The 17,369-nt window shown below is 38.1% G+C and overlaps 1 protein-coding gene across 1 annotated transcript in view; it reads left to right on the top strand.

Annotated features, from left to right (window-relative positions):
• The first annotated feature begins 3,242 nt into the window (after window positions 1-3,242).
• NCKAP5 (NCK associated protein 5) overlaps window positions 3,243-17,369 on the top strand; it is a 1,340,286-nt gene continuing 1,326,159 nt past the window's right edge. The window contains exon 1 of the mRNA XM_037850400.1: window positions 3,243-3,405. The gene's annotated coding sequence lies outside the window, so the exon portion shown is untranslated. The remainder of the gene's footprint in view (window positions 3,406-17,369) is intronic.

The raw sequence follows: 17,369 nt of genomic DNA, 5'->3' as shown, positions 1-17,369 counted from the left end.
GGGCTGGTAAGAAAGACAGAAATTTGTAGGAGCCTTAAACGCAGAGCTAGTCCTCACTGTCCACTCCTCGTGTAATTTTTGTGCAATCATAGCACTAAGAGAAGCTGGGGCCGGGCTGGAAAGCAGAAAGAGACCTCCATAGTCAATCAGTGCTTAGATCCCAAAGTCCTGTTAGAGTCAGGGATCTATAATATACACGGGTCAGCTCCATGACCTTTAGCTCTTACCATATGCAAAAACTAATTTGAGATGGAATGCTGTAAATGAAAAAATTAATAAATTGGTCTTGGTTAAAATGAAACATGTTTGTTCATGAAAACACCATTAAGAAAATGAAAAGATAAGCCAGAAGCTGGGAGAAAATATTCACTATATACATATGTATATAGCAAAATATATCTAAAATACATAAAGAACTTCTAGAAATGTTCGAGAAAAGACAAACTACCCAAATTAAAAAACAATCAAAAGACTTGAAAAGGTATATCACACAGGAAAATATCTAAATAACCAAAAAGCATATGAAATGGTACTTATAATAATTAGTACTCAGCAAATTCAAATGATAACCATAGAGATACTACTGTACAATCACCAGAATGGGCTAACGTGAAAAAGATCAACAACCACGAGCACCGGAGAGGATGTGGGGCAATTGTAATTCTCATAAATAGCTGGAATGTCTGAAAATTGTAAAACCACTTTGGAAAACTCCTTAGCAGTTTCTAACAAATGTAAATGTAAGCTTTTTCTGTGGCCTAGCAATTCTACTGTAAGGCAATTACTCAATACATGTCAAATACATATATATATCAAAATAAGACTCATATAACAATTTTCATAACAATTTTATTCCTAATAGCCAAAATCTGAAAACACTCAGCAGGAGAATGGGTAAACAAATTGTGGTGTATTCATACAATGGATACTAAATAACATTAAGAAAGAATGAACTACTGATACACACAATAACATGCAAGAATCTCAAAAACATTATGTTAAACGAAAGTACTCAGACATCAAGTTCCAACTTTATGACCCCATTTATATGAAATACAGTAATATGAAAAATGGATACAGTGAGAAAGAAGGAACTGTTGGGTGGTTACTTTGAGGTGGGGGGTGGGAGAGGGCATTGACTGGATAGGGACACAAGAAAATTTCTTGAATTGATCGAAATATTCTAGATCCTAATCTTTTTGGTTACACAGGTTTATACATATGCACAAGGTTCATTTCTTGCATGTAAATCATACCTCCATCTGTGATATCCTAAAAAGAATATAACACATATGCAGTATTCTATATAACTTCAATCTAATCCCAACAAAATATCAGATGAACACAAAATGGCTAATGGGGCTGGAACTTTCTAAATTTTTTTTAAGTCAATATTATAAAATACAATGAAAGGCTATGGGAAAGTTCCAGATTAAAGAAGGCTATGGGCACATGGCAACTAAATGCAGTGCCTAACCCTAGGATTGCATCCTATAATGGAAGGAAGAATGAGATAAAGGGCAGTATTAGGTCAACTGACAAAAACTGGAATATAGACAGTAGTTAGAGAAAAATCAGTATAAAGTTATGAAGTTGACAACTTCACTGTGGTTTATAAGAGATGCTCCTATTCCTGAAGTATTTAGAAGTAAAGGTCAGTTTTTAGTTTGTTCCTTTTTTTATTCATTCATTCAACAATGTTTTCATTCTATGCATCAAGCTCTGCTGTGGGTGCCACAGATACAGCAGTGAAACAACAGACAAATATGGGTACCCCACATTCTAGATTCAGGTAGAAAGAGACTAGCCCTAAACAAGTAAAATATTCAGTATATTGTGTGACAAGTGCTATAGAGAAAGATATAACAGGATAAGAGGGATAGGAAGTTGTGGGGGTGTTTTACAAATTTAATCGGAGTGGTCAGTTTAAGCCTCACTGAATAGAAGACATTTAAACAAAGACCTGAAGGAGGTGAGGGAACTTGTGGATATCTGGAGAAAGAGTATCCCAGGTAGAAGGAACAGCAAATACAGAATCGCTGAGGCAGGGATGGATGGGACAAATTCCAGGAATAGTAGGAGGCCAGCATAGCTGGAGCAGGGTGAGCTGGGGGAGAGATGAGGCCAGGAGTTAGCGGGAGAAGCAAATTGTAGAGGGCCTTGGAGGCTTGTGTAAAGGCTTTGGGTTTTACTCAGTATGAGATGGGAAGGTTAAAAAAAAAAAAAAAAAAGAAGAAGAAGAAGTAAAGGTTAGTGTTAGTGATATATGTAACTTACCTTCGAATGATTTGAAGAGAGAAAATGAATGATACAGCAAATGTGGAAAGATGAATCTAGATTTTTTTTTCTTGATACTATATTTAATTTTGCAAATTTTTGGAAATTTGAAATTATTTCAAAGAAAAAATTTTTGTTTTGTTTTGTTTTTTTAAAATAAAAACATTTAAAAAGATGCCCATAGGTATAAATCTCCCTGGCAATGTGGGACATGACTCCCGGAGAACGAGCCTGGGCCTGTCATCGAGAAAATCTTCTTGACCAAAAGGGGGAAGTGAAATGAAACAAAATAAAATTTCAGTGGCTGAGAGATTTCAAACGGAGTCGAGAGGTCAATCGGAGGGCATTCTCGTGCACTATATAGATATCTCTTTTTAGGTTTTAGTGTATTGCAATAGCTAGAAAGAAATGCAGTGGTACCTCGGTATTCATCAGCTTTGAAACTCGTTGAATTTGTACTCACATTTTGATGCGAAAATTTTGTCCCGGTACTCGTTGTTTGTGTGGTACTCCACACGCAAGCGTCGGTTGCCTCGTGACTCACGCTCCTTTCCAGCAGAAACAAAGGACCACGCGTTAGTCACACAGTAGCTCTTGCCCTGTGCACATCCCCCTGTGGTCTTATTTTAGCGTCTGTGGTCATTTTCCTACTTTTGCGCCTTTTTTTTTTTCTCATCATGGGTCCTAAGAAAATGAGCAGTGAGAGCACTGAACAGAAAAGAAAATTACTTCACAGCACCATCAAGCAAACAAAGGAAACAATAGGGAATACGTCTGCAGAGAACAATGGTCTCCATCATCACTGAGGATAAAGAAGTGACAAAAAAGGCTGATGTGGAGGAGTTAGTGGGGGAACATCGTGAAGAGCTGAGCACTGAGGAGCTGCAGGAACGAAGAAGGAGCAGCAACAAGAGGAGGCTGAAGAGATTTCTTCAGGTGAGGAGATAGGGAGGATGGCCTCAGTTTCTTGATAAAAGAAATGTCTGCAAAATCGGCAGAAGTTCAAACTTTGCGGAGAAGTATCACCTGGACAAAGCTCTGACAAGCAGAAATGTGTATTTATTGAATGACCAAAGAATTTCATATTTTCAAGGAATTCTGAAGAGAAGACAGACGCAGTTCTCATTGGTAAGTTTTTAGTGAAGGTGACAAAGAGTGTGTCAGAGCCTGTGGTGCAAACTGAAAAAAGGCAGAAAAGAGAAAGAGCACCTGAAGGGCAAGTGCCCGATGTTCTATTGGAGGGGACCCTCCTTCCAAGCAGCACTCCACGTCCCCTCTCCTCCTCACACTCTCCTCCCACCATCCTATTAGGCTGTGGGCTCTTCTCAGTACAGGTAAAGTGAAGGTTTTATTTATTTAATCTAAGTGTTTATTAATTTTTAGGTTTATTTCTCATGTAAAGTAATGATGTACAGCCATATCTTTTCTCATTTTGCCTTAAAAATGTGCATGATCTTTGGTTTGGGAATGCATTAAATTTATTTACATTATTCCTTATGGGAAAAATTTGTTTGGTACTTGTCATTTTTGGTATTTGTCATGCCTCCTGGAACCAGTTAATGATGAGGACCGAGGTACCACTGTACCTGAAACTGAAAATTCAACCCAGTAGCCTTGATTCTTGAAGATGATTGCATAACTGTGTAGCTTACATGGTGTCACAGTGTGACTGTGGAAACCTTGTGGCTCATACTCCCTCCATCCAGCAGTGTATAAAGGATGAGTAGAAAATGGGGACAAAAACTAAATGAAAAATAGGGTGGGATGGGGGGAGAGGAATGATTTGGGTGTTCTTTTCTACTTTTATTTTTATTCTTATTTTTATTCTTTTTGGAGTAAGGTAAATGGTTAAAAAATTGATTGGGGTGATGAATGCACAACTGTATGTATGTATGTATGTGGATGATTGTGTGGTAGGTGAATATATCTAAATAAAACTGAATTTTTAAAAAAATGAGAAAAGAACAGACTATACAATACTCTGCATTGCACGACCATCCCACTAGTGGTTATTTCTGGAGGGTGACATTATGTGGGCATAGGGGACAAAGCTTAACTTCTTCTGTACAATTTGAAATTTTTATACTTCTAAATATTATCAGGGAGAAAGTTATTTCAATTTTTTAAGTATAAAATGAACAATTGAAATGTGATTTGACTCATTTCCTTTGGTGGCTGAGGCTTGGAGTGAAAGCCCAAACTTAAAATATCTAAATCCTTTTCATCCTTTAAGACTCAGCTCAAATGTCACCTTCTCTGGAAATCCTTTAGTTTTAGAAAGGATTCTTTTGGTTACAAGTTACGCAAACCCAACCCTGCTAACAAATACCAATGGGGAATCCATTGGCTGTTGGAAATCAAGAAAGGTGATAGGGGTTGAATTGTGTCCTGATATTTTGAAGTCCTAATCCCTTATTGGGAAATTGAGGCTTTGCAGATGTAGTTAAATGAAGATGACGTCAGAGTGCACTGGGGTGGGCCCTAATCCAATACGACTGGTAGAGAAGAAGTGACACCCATGCACAGACAGAGGCACACCGGACAGGGCTGTGTGAAGACGGAGGCAGGGACTGGCTCCTAGGTAGGGACAAGCCACAGAATACCAAGGTCTGCCAGCCACTGCCAGAGGCTGGACAAGGCAAGGAAGAGCCGTCACAGAGAGCATGGCCTGCTGACACACTGATTTCAGACTTGCCTCCGGAACTGTGAGAGAACCAATCTCTGTTGTTTTAAGCCACCGAGTTGCTGCTAATTTGTTCTGGCAGCCCTAGGAAACTAACCTAAAAGACTTGAACAAGCAAAACAAGAGAAGGGTGACGTTACAGTTGGGCTTTGGGAACAACCAGCACCGGGGAATGAAAAGTCCCCAGGCTCCCTCTCCTGAACCTCTTCCTGTGAGGCTCTGTCCTCTCTCACGACACCGTCTCCCTGCACATGGCTGGAAATGGGGTCTGGGGATCTGATGAACTCAAGACCTGAAGGCTCAATCAGGCTTCCACAAGTTTCCCTCTCCACAAAGTGGAAAGGTACCTGAAAACCCAGCTTAGAAGGGTTGATGCTTGTCTGAATTCATTCAGCAAATGTTTGAATCCCTGCTGTGGGCCAAATATTACTCCAAGTATTGGGGCCTGTTAGAGAACAAGATAGAAATAAATTTGCTAGTGCCATGAAAGAAATGTGCAAGTTGCTACATTGGTATATAAAAGGCAGATCTAACTTAGCCTTGCAGTCAAGAAGGCTCCCTGGAGGAAGTGACATTTTAAACCCAGATTTGAAAGAAAAAGTAGGTTAACTAAGTTAACAATGAGGAGGTAGGGAGGTATTCTAGGCAGATGATTTAAAAGCCCAGAGGATGGAACTTATGAAGACCTGAAAAATAATCAAGCATGTGGATCATGACATTTATAAAGGTGTTCATCAGAGTATTATTTATTAGAATGAAAATTAAAAACAACTTGTGTCCGATAACAGAGAACTGATTTAAGTTATGCTTTCCATTTGATGGAATCCAGCAAGCCATAAAAATTATGCTGCAGATATCAGTGCTCACGTTATATTACGTTTTTGAAAGTACAGGGTATATCATCAATAGGATTCAACTTTTGCTATATCCATTTTATATATTTTTTGGATGCCTTGAATGTCCAGGCTGATTACCCCCAAATTCTACCTATAATCATATCTGGGTAGTGGGTTGACAGGTGGTCCTATTCTATTTTGTGCTTTTCAGTCTTTTTCAAAAAAAATTTTCCCAATGAACAAGCATTGCATTTGTTGTGGAAAACAGTTTTCAAGAAGAATCAGGCTCCCTTCTCAGTTCCTCTTTCCGTGTGTTCTCCCATGTGAACCCCGACTGTGAGCCCGACAAAGTCCTGGGTTGGCTGGACTTCCGGCGCCGCATTCCACAGAGACCCCCCGTATCAGAGCTTCCTGGGGGGTTGTGACACTCCTGCCCAGGTGTGGGGATTTTCCTTCCTTCATTACACAAGTGCTACTGCTCTGAAAATGACCTTGCTCCATGAAAGGAGCTTTATTACGGAGCTTGCCTGCACCGGAGACCCAGGAGATGGAGCCAAGCGGCTGGCAGCAAGTTGGCCAGGGAACGGTGGTTGCTCACCCGTGTTATCTCGGCACCCGCAACGCGCGCACCGGAGCCGCTGTTTTCTGAGGGGGGCGAGGGCTGCTGCTTCTCCGCCTCCCGTTGCCACCTCCCCGGTCAATGCAGAAACAGCCTCCTCTGTCCCAAAACACTGACTCCTTCCAAGGTGGGAAGATGCCATGAGTGGGGCAAGGAAGAGCCACGGAAATTCTGCAGCTGTGAGCGCACGTGTGTCACTCTGGTTATCTCTGGGCTGCCCATTGGAATCCACTGGAGAGCTTTTGAAATATACTGACGCTTGAGGGCCACCCTGCTGCAGAGAGCCTGGTTTAATCTCTCTGGGCTTCGACCTGAGCCTGGGGTCTGGTGCCCTTTACATCTCCTCCAAGGGAGGAGGCCCTTCCCCCGCCATCATTCTGCCAGGCTCTTTTCTTTCCTCCTTTTAAGCCAATTCTGAAATCCCATTTCCTGGAGAAGCCTCCAGTTCTGCAGCTAAGGCTGTGTAGTCGTAAGCAAGTCTCGGAACTCTTTTGAGCCTCATTTCTTCACACAAACGGATCTGGCTTGCAATTTTTCCAACATGTGTAGAACCAGCCTCAAGTCGTCCCCTCTGGGAGAGAAGTCAGCAGCAGCCAGACAGCATCTGCTCCCAGTTCTTTATTTGCCATCCCAAACAATGCAGGACCTTGGAAATCTTAATTCCGATCACTCTCTTCTTTCCTCATATGCTATTTCTCCCCATAAGACTTTATTATGCTGTGATATTAATTTGTTCATGGTTCAAATTTCAAAATACAATACAAAGTGGGCGATTTCAAGGAAAATTGTTTCTTCCATCACTGACTACAACCCACGTCCCCACACACCTTTCCACACAAAAGATTTTTGTAATCTTCTGGTATTTCTTAATATTCATACAAACAAATATAAACATAAATTCTTTACTACTTTATTATACAACAGTCAGCACACTGTAAACATTGTTTTGTACTTTGATTTTTTAACTTAATAATTTTAGAAATCTTTTCATATCAATACTTAGAGGATGTCATCATTCTTTTAAATATAGCTGCACAATATTCCATTGTATGCATGTACTGTAATTTATTTAATGAGGGGTCTTTATTGTTGGAAATTGGGTTGTGTTCATTCTCTTGCTACTATAAACAATGATGTAATGAATACTCTGAATTGTAATGAACACTTGTCATCTTGTCATTTTATATGAGGTTGGTTAAATTTGTAGAATAAATTCCCAGAAGTGTGATTGCTGGGTCAAAGGGTGCATGCATTTTTAATTAAACAGATTTTGTCAAATTGCCATGATGGATTTGGTTTGCTAGTATTTTGATTTGGATTTCTGATGTATGTTGAGGAGTGAGATTGACATATAATTTTGCTTTTTTGTAATGTTTTTGCCAGGTTTGGATGTCAGAATTCTGTTTGCTTCAAACAAATGAATTTGGGAAGTTCCCTCATTTTCTTTTCTCTGAAAGAGTTTGTATAATATTGGCCTTATTTTTATTTGCTAATGAAGCCATCTGGGCCTGGAGTTTTCTTTGTGGGAAGTTTTTTGTTTTTGTTTTAAATTCTAGCCATAAATTTTATGTAGTCCAATCTACTCAAATACTATCATTTCAACCTGTAATCAATGCCTTTATATTGCCTTTGAAATACAATGTGTATTTTACCATTAGAGCACATCTGAATTTGGATTAGCCATGTCTCAAGCGCTCAGTAGCCATATGTGGTTAGTTTCCACAGTATTGGACATCATAGTACTAGATCATGCTGCCTGTTTTGTATGGCCTGCTGCCTGGGGGTGATCTGAGCATGTGCAGCAGAACACATAGCCTTCACGGGAGGACCAGTTCCCGGTCAGTGTGTGGCTAAGCCATTTACATACACAGGCTTCTCAACTAACAGCTTCCAACTGGCCTAGTGAGGTCCTGTGCCAGATTTCCAAGACTGTGTCCTTGCTCTTCCCCTGACCCCACAAATGACAGAAACCTCATCAATTCTGGCGTTCTGGTCTTGCTCAGTCCTTGTTTCAGCAGTGTCCTTGGAGGCAAATCCCCTGCTCACCCCGCCCAGTCCTTCCTGTTTGTGCCTTGCCAGAATCAGCTGCAGCCATCCTCGCTCCCCAGCCAGGCTTGGCCTGATTGCAGATGTAGGTTGGGCTACCCATTTTCCTTTCTCATTTCCTGCATATGAATCTTCTCCTTCTGGGAAAGTCTTCCTTCCAAAGTTGAGCCTCTTTTTGGCTGCCAGGTCAGAATGACCTCCAGCAATGAAGAATGATTGTCAAGAGTTGGCTTTTCAACAATTACTTCTGTCCCCCACGTAATGTGCCTCCACTTTGCCAGTAAAGGTGAGAACTGGGGACTCCTCCATGGGGGGACTCTGGGGTTCAGTCTCGAAATAAGATGGAAGCAGCATCCAGGAGCCATAGTCACCAGATATCTTTCTACATTTCTATGCACTTCTTCTCGCTTTCTTCTCTTTTTTTCTGTTTTTTAGGAGTGTGTGTATATGTTCGTTTCTCTCACTTAGCATAATGTTTTCTTTAGTTATTATTTTTGTTTTTAAATAGAGAAGTTATAGGTTTCCAGAAAAGTCATGTAAAAAAGTATAGCATTCCCATATACCACCTTATTGTTGACACTTTGAATTTGTGTGGTACCTTTGTTACAATTGATGAAAGGATATTAGAATAGTATTACTAACTATAGTCCATAGTCTACATTAGGTATAGTTTCCCCCATATACCACCTTATTATTAATGCCTTGTATTAGTGTCATACATTTGTTAGAATTTATGAAAGATCATTCTTATACTTGTACTATTAACCTTGGTCCATCATCCACAACAGGGTTCACTGTGTTACACAGTTCTGTTTTATTTTCTAACTTTCATTCTAGTAACATACACAATCCAAAACTTCCCCCTTTCAGCCACATTCACCTGCATAATTCAGTGCTGTTAATTACACTTAAAATAATGTGCTACCATTACCTCTATCCATTTCCAAACCTTTACAATCAACGTAAATAGAAATTCTGTACAAATTAACCTTCATCTCCCCATTCCAATCTATCTCCTAGTAAACTATATTCTAGATTCTAACTCTATGAGTTTGCTTATTATAATTAGTTCATATCAGTGAGGTCGTACAATTATTTGTTCTTTTGGGTCTGGCCTATTTCATTCAACATGATGTTCTCAAGGTTCATCCATGTTGTTGAATGCATCAGGACTTCATTCCTTTTAACAGCTGAATAATATTCCATTGTATGTATATACCACATTTTGTTTATTCATCGGTTGATGGACACTTGGGCTGCTTCTATCTTTCGGTAACTGTGAATAATACCACTGTGAACATTGCTGTGTAAATATCTGAGTCCCTGCTTTCAATTATTCTGGGTATATACCTAGCATGGGGATTGCTGGGTTGTATGGTAATTCTATATGTAGCTTCCTGAGGAGCTGCCAAACTGACTTCCACAGTGGCTTAACATTTTACATTCCCATGAGCATGAATAAGAGTTTCTATTTCTCCACATCCTCTCCAACACTTGTAGTTTTCTGTTTTTTTCAATAGTAGCCATTCAAGTGAATGGGAAATGATATCTCATTGTGTTTTGCATCGCATTTTCCTAATAGCTAGCGAAACTGAGCATCTTCTTATATGCTTTTTAGCCATTTGTATATCCTCTTTGGAGAAATGTCTATTCCAGTATTTTGCCAATTTAATTGGGTTGTTTGTCTTTTTATCGTTAAGTTGTAGGATTTCTTTATATATTCTGGATGGTAAACCTTTTTCAAATATGTGGTTTCTAAATATTTTCCCCCATTGAGTAGGTTGTCTTTTCACTTTTGTGACAAAGTCCTCTGATGGACAAAAGTTTTTAATTTTCAGGAGGTCCCATTTATCTGTTTTTACTTTCAGTGCTTGTGCTTTTGGTGTAAAGTCTAAGAAACCATTGCCTACCAAAAGCTCCTGAAGATGCTTCCGTATATTTTCTTCTAGAGTTTTATAGTCCATGCTCTTATATTTAGGTCTTTGATCTGTTTTGAGTTAATTTTTGTATATGGTGTCAGATAGGGGTCCTCTTTCACTCTTTTGTATATGGAGCTCCAGTTTTCCCAGCACCATTTGTTGGTGAGACTATTCTGTCCTAGTTGAGTGGACTTGACAGCCTTGTCAAATATCAATTAGCCATAGATATTAGGGTCTATTTCTGAACTCTTGATTCCGTTGGTTGATATATCTATCTTTATGCCAGTACCATGCTGTTTTGACCCTGGACCTTTGTAATATGCTTTAAGGCAAAGGAAGTATGAGTCATCCAACTGGGATCGTCTTTTTAAAGATGTTTCTGACTATTCGGGGCCCCTTACCTTTCCAAATAAAGTTGATAATTTGCTTTTCCATTTCTGCAAAGTAGGCTATTGGAATTTTGATTGGGATTGCATTGACTGTAAATCATTTTGGGAAGAATTGACATCTTAATGATATTTAGTCTTCCAATTCAAGAAAACAGAATGTCCTTCCGTTTAATTAGGTCTTTGATTTCTCTAAGCAATGTTTTGTAGTTTTCTGTGTACAGATCCTTTACATCCTTGGTTAAATTTACTCCTAGATATTTGATTCTTCTAACTGCTATTGTAAATGGAATTTTTTTTTTGATTTCCTCCTCAGATTGCTCATTACTAGAGTATAGAAACACTACTGATTTTTGCGTCTTGATCTTGTACCCTGTCACTTTGCTGAAGTTGTTTATCAGCTTTCATGGCTTTGCTGTAGATTTTTCAGACTTTCTCTATATAGGATCATATCGTCTGCAAATAGGGAAAGTTTTACTTCTTCCTTTCCAATTTGGATGGCTTGTGTTTGTTTGTCTTGCCTAATTGTTTGGCTAGAACTTCCAGTACAATGTTGAATAACAGTGGTGACAGTGGGCATCTTTGTCTTGTTCCAGAACTTAGAGAGAAAGCATTCGGTCTTTTACCATTGAGTATGAGGTTAGCTGTGGGTTTTTCATATTTGCCCTTTATCATGTTGAGGAAGTTTCCTTCTATTACTAGCAAAAAAGTATGTTGAATTTTTTAAAATGCAATTTCTGCATCAATGAAGATGATCATGTGTTTTTGTCCTTTCATTTTGCTGATACGGCTAATTACATTAATTGATTTTCTTATATTGAACCACCCTTGCATACCTGGGATAAAACCCACTTGATTATGGTGTACAATTTTTTTTGATGTGCTGTTGGAGTTGATTTGCAAATATTTTGTTGAGGATTTTTGTATCAATACTCACAAGAGAAATTGGTCTGTAATTTTTTTTTTTTTTTTTAAGAGTATCTTTATCCAGCTTTGGTATTAGAGTGAAGTTGACCTCAAAGAATGAGTTAGGTGGTGTTCTCTCCTCTTCAATTTTTTTGGAAGAGTTTGAGCAAGATTGGTGTTAATTCTTGGAATGATTGGTAGAATTCCTCTGTGAAGTCATCTGGTCCTGGGTTTTTCTTTTTTGGGAGGTTTTTGATGACTGATTCAATCTCTGTTCTTGCAATTGGTCTGTTGAGGTGTTCTGTTTCTTCTAGAGACGGTATAGGTTGTTCATGTGTTTCTAGGAATTTGTCCATTTCATCTAAGTTGTCTAATTTGTTGGCATGCAGTTGTTCATAGTATCCTCTTATGATCCTTTTTTTCCTGTGTGTCAGTAGTAATGTTCCCCCTTCTATTTCTGATTTTACTTATTTGCATCTTCTCTCTTTTTTTCTTCATCAGTCTAGCTAAGGTTTGCCAGTTTAATTGATCTTTTCAAAGAATCAATTTTGATTTTGTTAATTCTATTTTTTTTATTCTCAATTTCATTTATTTCTGCTCTACTCTTCATTATTTTTCTCCTTCTGCTTGCTTTGGGGTTCTACTTCTTTCAGGTGTGCAGTTAGGTCTTTGATTTTTTAGCCCTTTCTTCTTTTTAATGTAAGCATTTAGGGTTATAAATTTCCCTCTCAGCACTACCTTCGCTGCATTCTGTATGTTTTGATATATTGTGTTCTTGTTTTCATTTGTCTCGAGATATTTACTGATTCCCCTTGCAATTTCTTCTTTGACTCACTGATTGTTTAAGAGAGTGTTATTTAACCTTCATATATTTGTAGATTATCCAGTTCTCCACCTATTATTGATTTCTGGCTTCATTTCTTTATGGTCAGAGAAGATGCTTGTAGGATTTCAATCTTTCTAAATTTATTGAGACTTGTTTTTTGATCCAACATGTGATCTATCCTGGAGAATGATCCATATGTCATTAAGAAAAATGTATATCCTGATATTTGGGGTGTAATGTTCTGTATAGTCTATTAGGTTTAGTTCATTTATCATATTATTCATGTTCTTAGTTTCCTTTATTGATCTTCCAATTAGATGTTCTATCTATTGATGAGAGTCATGTACGGAAGTCTCCAATTATTACTGTCGAAGTGTCTATTTCTCTTTTCAGTTTTGCCAGTGTTTGCCTCAGGCATTTTGGGGTACTGTGGTTCGGTGCATAAATATTTATGATTGTTGTTTCTTCTTGGTGGATTACCCCTTTATTTATATATAGTGTCCTTCTTTGTCTCTCATAACAGCTTTTGATTTAATGTCTGTTTTGTCTCATATTAATATAGCTACCCCAGCTCTGTTTTGGTTACTATTTGTGAGGCATATCATTTTCCATCCTTTCACTTTCAACCTATTTGTATCTTTGGGTTTAGAGTGAGTCTCTTGTAAACAACATATAGTTGGATCATGCTTTTTTATCCATTCTGCCAAACTGTGTCTTTTGATTGGGGAGATTACTCCATTAACATTCAGTGTTATTCCTGTAAAGGTAGTACTTACTTCAGCCATTTTGTCCTTTGTTTTTATATGTCATATCTTGTTTTTTTGTTTTTTTTTTTATGTCTCTCTTTTCCATTATTGCAAACTCCTTTTCTGTATAGTTGATCTTTTGGGATGTATATGACTGATCACTTTCTCATTTCTGTCTCTGTATATTTTGAAAATAATTTCTTTGAGGTTACATTGGTATTTATATTATGCAATCTATGTCTAAAACCTACTAATTTGGAAAGATACCAGCTTAGCTCCAATAGCATACAGAGTATCTGCTCCCATATCCCTCTGTTTACCCTCTTTATGTTGTTTTTGTATCACTTTAACACTTTGTATTTTACATGTCCATTATCAGGAAATACGCCTTTTCCTTGTTCAATTGTATAATGATTCTTATAGGAATTAAAGAGCAGAGGTGTATGTTGAGGATACAGTACTATTGGGTTATATATTTACTTTTTTATTTCCCCTTACTGATGATCTTCATTTTTTCCACACTACTCCAAGACACTTTCTCCTGTGTTTTCCTTTCAACATGCAGAACTCCATTTAGTAATTCTTGTAGGGCAGGTCTTTTGTTAATGAACTCTTTCAGTTCCTATTTATGTTAGTATTTTAAACTCTCCCTCATTTTTGAAGGACAGTTTGCCGGATAAAGAATTTTTGGTTGACAATTTTTCTCTTTCATTACCTTAAATATTTCATACCACTGTGTTCTCCCTTCCATGGTTTCTGATGAGAAATCAGAACTTAGTCTTATTGAGGATCCCTTGTATGTCATGAATTGCTTTTCTCTTGCTGCTTTCAAAATTCTCCTTTTATCTTTGGCATTTGATATTCTGATTAGCATGTGTCTCAGAATAGGTCTCTTAGGATTTATTCTGTTTGGAGTATGTTGAGCTTATTGGACATGTTATATTTGTTGGCAAGTTTTTGGCCATTATTTTCTTTAAAAATTCTTTCTGCCCCTTTTCAATCTCTTCTCCTTCTGGGACATCCATGATGTGCAGGTTTTTGTGCTTTGTATTTTCACTCAAATCCCTGAGACACTGCTCAACTTTTTCTATTCTTTTCTGTATCTGTTCTGCAGACTGTATGATTTCAATCGTCCTGTCTTCTAGTTCTCTGATTATTTCTTCGGAGTGTTCAAATCTGCTGTTTTATGCCTATAGCGTATTTTAATCTCTACTATTGTGCCCTTCATACCCATAATTTCTGTAATGTTTCTTTTTATACTTTCAAATTCTTCTTTATGTTCTCACATTGTTTTCTTAATATCCTTTAGCTCTTTATCCATATTTTCCTTCATCTCTTTGAATTGATTATGGAGATTTGTTTGAACATCTTTGATTAGTTCTCCTCTGAAGTTTAAGTTGGTTACCGTGGCTGCCCATATCTTCCTATTCCTTAGTATGGCTTATAATTTTTTGCTGATGTCTAGTCGTCTGATTATCTTTATGAGTTAACTCGGAAGGTCTGTTTGTCCCTCTTTTCTGGGGTTTTATTGCTGATTGGCTCTGTGTTAAGGCTCTTTGATGCTTCATCTAACTAATTGTAGATATCTAGAATAGCCCATGTTTAACTGTTCAGATTTTCTCAGCTCTTCTTCATCTGATTCCTTCCCTGGATATACAGTGCAATTTTGATGATTGCACTTTTTGTGCAATTGTTTCATCTCCTGGAGAGAGCTTCCTATTCTCTGTTTTTTCTCTGAGAATCTTGATCTGTTCCATTTGTTTTTGTACAGCATTTTCTCCCAGGCTTCTACTATTTTTTAAATTCTCTCCTTTACTCAGTGCCCCACTGTCCTTACACTTTTCAGTTCTGTGAACTGTGCTATCTTACAGCAGTTCACTTTAACACATTCCCGCCCCCCTCCATTTTTTTCTGTTATGCGTTCTGCCTCTGATGTCTTCCCCGTTAGATTATCCTGCCCAGAAGAGCCAGCTGGGGTCAGTCCAGAAAGGTGGGTCACTTCAGAAAATTCCATTTTGTGTTTAGGTGGTCCAGCCATCAGAAACTAGACAGAGTGGGGGCACAACAGTTCTTGCCAGCATTTCTGTAATGGCCTCTACTCACCCCCTCCCACCCGGGGGCCCTTTTGTATGCAGTACTCCTCAGTGGCTTGTGTTCCACCCTGGGTCTCAGGAGACTTAGGTCCCTGTGCCTGGCTCTGTGTGGGGCTCTAACTCCCTTGTGAGTTGCTCTACAGTCTCTGTCCATAGGGGAGGGACCTGGGCTGTGCTATCTGTGTGTGACTCCCAAGCTGCATGGGACTGGGTGAGGGAGAGGGGAATGGGAATGGATTAGTGATCTAGGATGGAATTTTCCTACCTGATATTTTTCTGTTTCTTTGATTCAGCATTTGTAGAATCCTTCTCCAGTCTCTGTTGTCCTCCAATGTTCTAAACAATTGAGTTTTGTCCTTTTATTCATTAAATCTCTGGGGAGGCTTTTTCAGAGGTGTCTTATCTGGTCATGTGGATGACATCACCCCCTGTGGGAAGATTTTTAGTTACAGATTCGAATTTTTAATTGAATTATGTAGCCTGACATTACCAGAAGAAGAAATTACCCGTGGCTTCATTGCAGAAATATACTTTCATTGGCTAAAAGATTCAGGCTTACCATAATTTTTTTTCAGCACACAATTGAAAAGAGTGGGCAAGATAATAGTCTCCGAAACAAGGCTGCCTCCATTTGAATTCCCAACTCTGCCGCTTACTAGCTGTGTGGATGTGGGCAAATTATCTAAGCTTTCTGGTTCAGTTTTCTTATCTATAAAATGGGAATAACAGTAGTGCTTACCTTATTGTGATTTTGAAGATTAAGGGTTAATACAAGTAAAATCTTTACAAGGCTTCTAGTCACATTATAGACACCATATAAGTGCTAATTTCTGTTACTGAAAATATTATCCCATATTCTGTTTACGTTGTTTCTTTGAAATTAATTAGTTTTTTTTCTCCCTGGCTGCGTTTATGCTTTTTTTTTTTGTTGGTATTTTCCAGTTTGAGTTTGATGTGTCTCAGCATGTATTTCTCTTTTTCTATCCTCTCTCCTTGTAAATCTGTGGATATGAGTAATTTATCGTTCTATCAGAAAATACTTAAATCTTATTTCTTTTGCCCCATTCTCCTTTTCTTCTCCTTCTAGAATTCTAACTACACATTGTTGGACCTTCATATTCCATCTTTTATACCTCAACTTCTTTTTTATCATATTTTTGGTCTTTTGTCTCTCTGTGCTTCATTTTGGATAATTCCTTTAGTTATCACTCCTAGTTCACTAGTTCTCTTTTCAGCTGTGACTAATCTGCTGTGCAGCCAGTCATTGAGGTTTCATTTCAATTACTAGGTTTTTTATTTCATTTTTAGAAATTCTGCTTGGTTCTTCTTGAAATCTGTTCTTCCACACTAAATAGTTTCTAGTTTCCTGCTCATTTTCCAGTGTTGTCTCTATTCCTTTATACATATTAAACATAATTTTATATCATGTGTCTGATAACTCTAGCATCTGAAATGTTTCATGCTGTTTCATCCCTCTCAGACTGAAAGTCTGAAAGTCAGACTGTTTTTGACTTACTCTCAGATTTGGTGCCTCATTTTCTTGGGTGCTCTGTGACATTAAACACCAAGCTGCTAATTGTACCTGGCACTTGATCTATAGGATTTGTCAGGCTGGGGTGAAGGTAGATCCTCAGAGGAATCTGCATTTGCTTCAGTTCTGAGACTTTAGATAATATCACAGCCTGGATTGATTTGAAGTCTTATTTTTGGCTTGAGGTTTTTCAGCCCATGAGAAAGTATGAATTTGGGCTGCAAACTTAACTAAAATTTAAGTAATATTTAAATAAAATTCAAGTAAAATTAACTTCAATACCTTGAAAATAAATAGCACTTATAATGTGATTCCGTTTTAGTGAATATCTCCCTGTCTGCTGTAGTGTCCATCTGGGCACCCATCCTTCTATTTGTCTGTGTTTCTTTGCATATATGTGCTTGGGGAGTTGCCTGAAATGAAGTTTATCAAGCAGCAACAAGGCTTATTCCTACGTAATGCAATTTAAGGAGTTTTATTCTTTGACCTTTGTTCTGTTTT

Source organism: Choloepus didactylus, chromosome 9 (genome assembly GCF_015220235.1).
Source record: "Choloepus didactylus isolate mChoDid1 chromosome 9, mChoDid1.pri, whole genome shotgun sequence".
Taxonomy (NCBI): Eukaryota; Metazoa; Chordata; class Mammalia; order Pilosa; family Megalonychidae; genus Choloepus; species Choloepus didactylus.
This window is presented reverse-complemented; position numbering and strand designations above follow the sequence as displayed.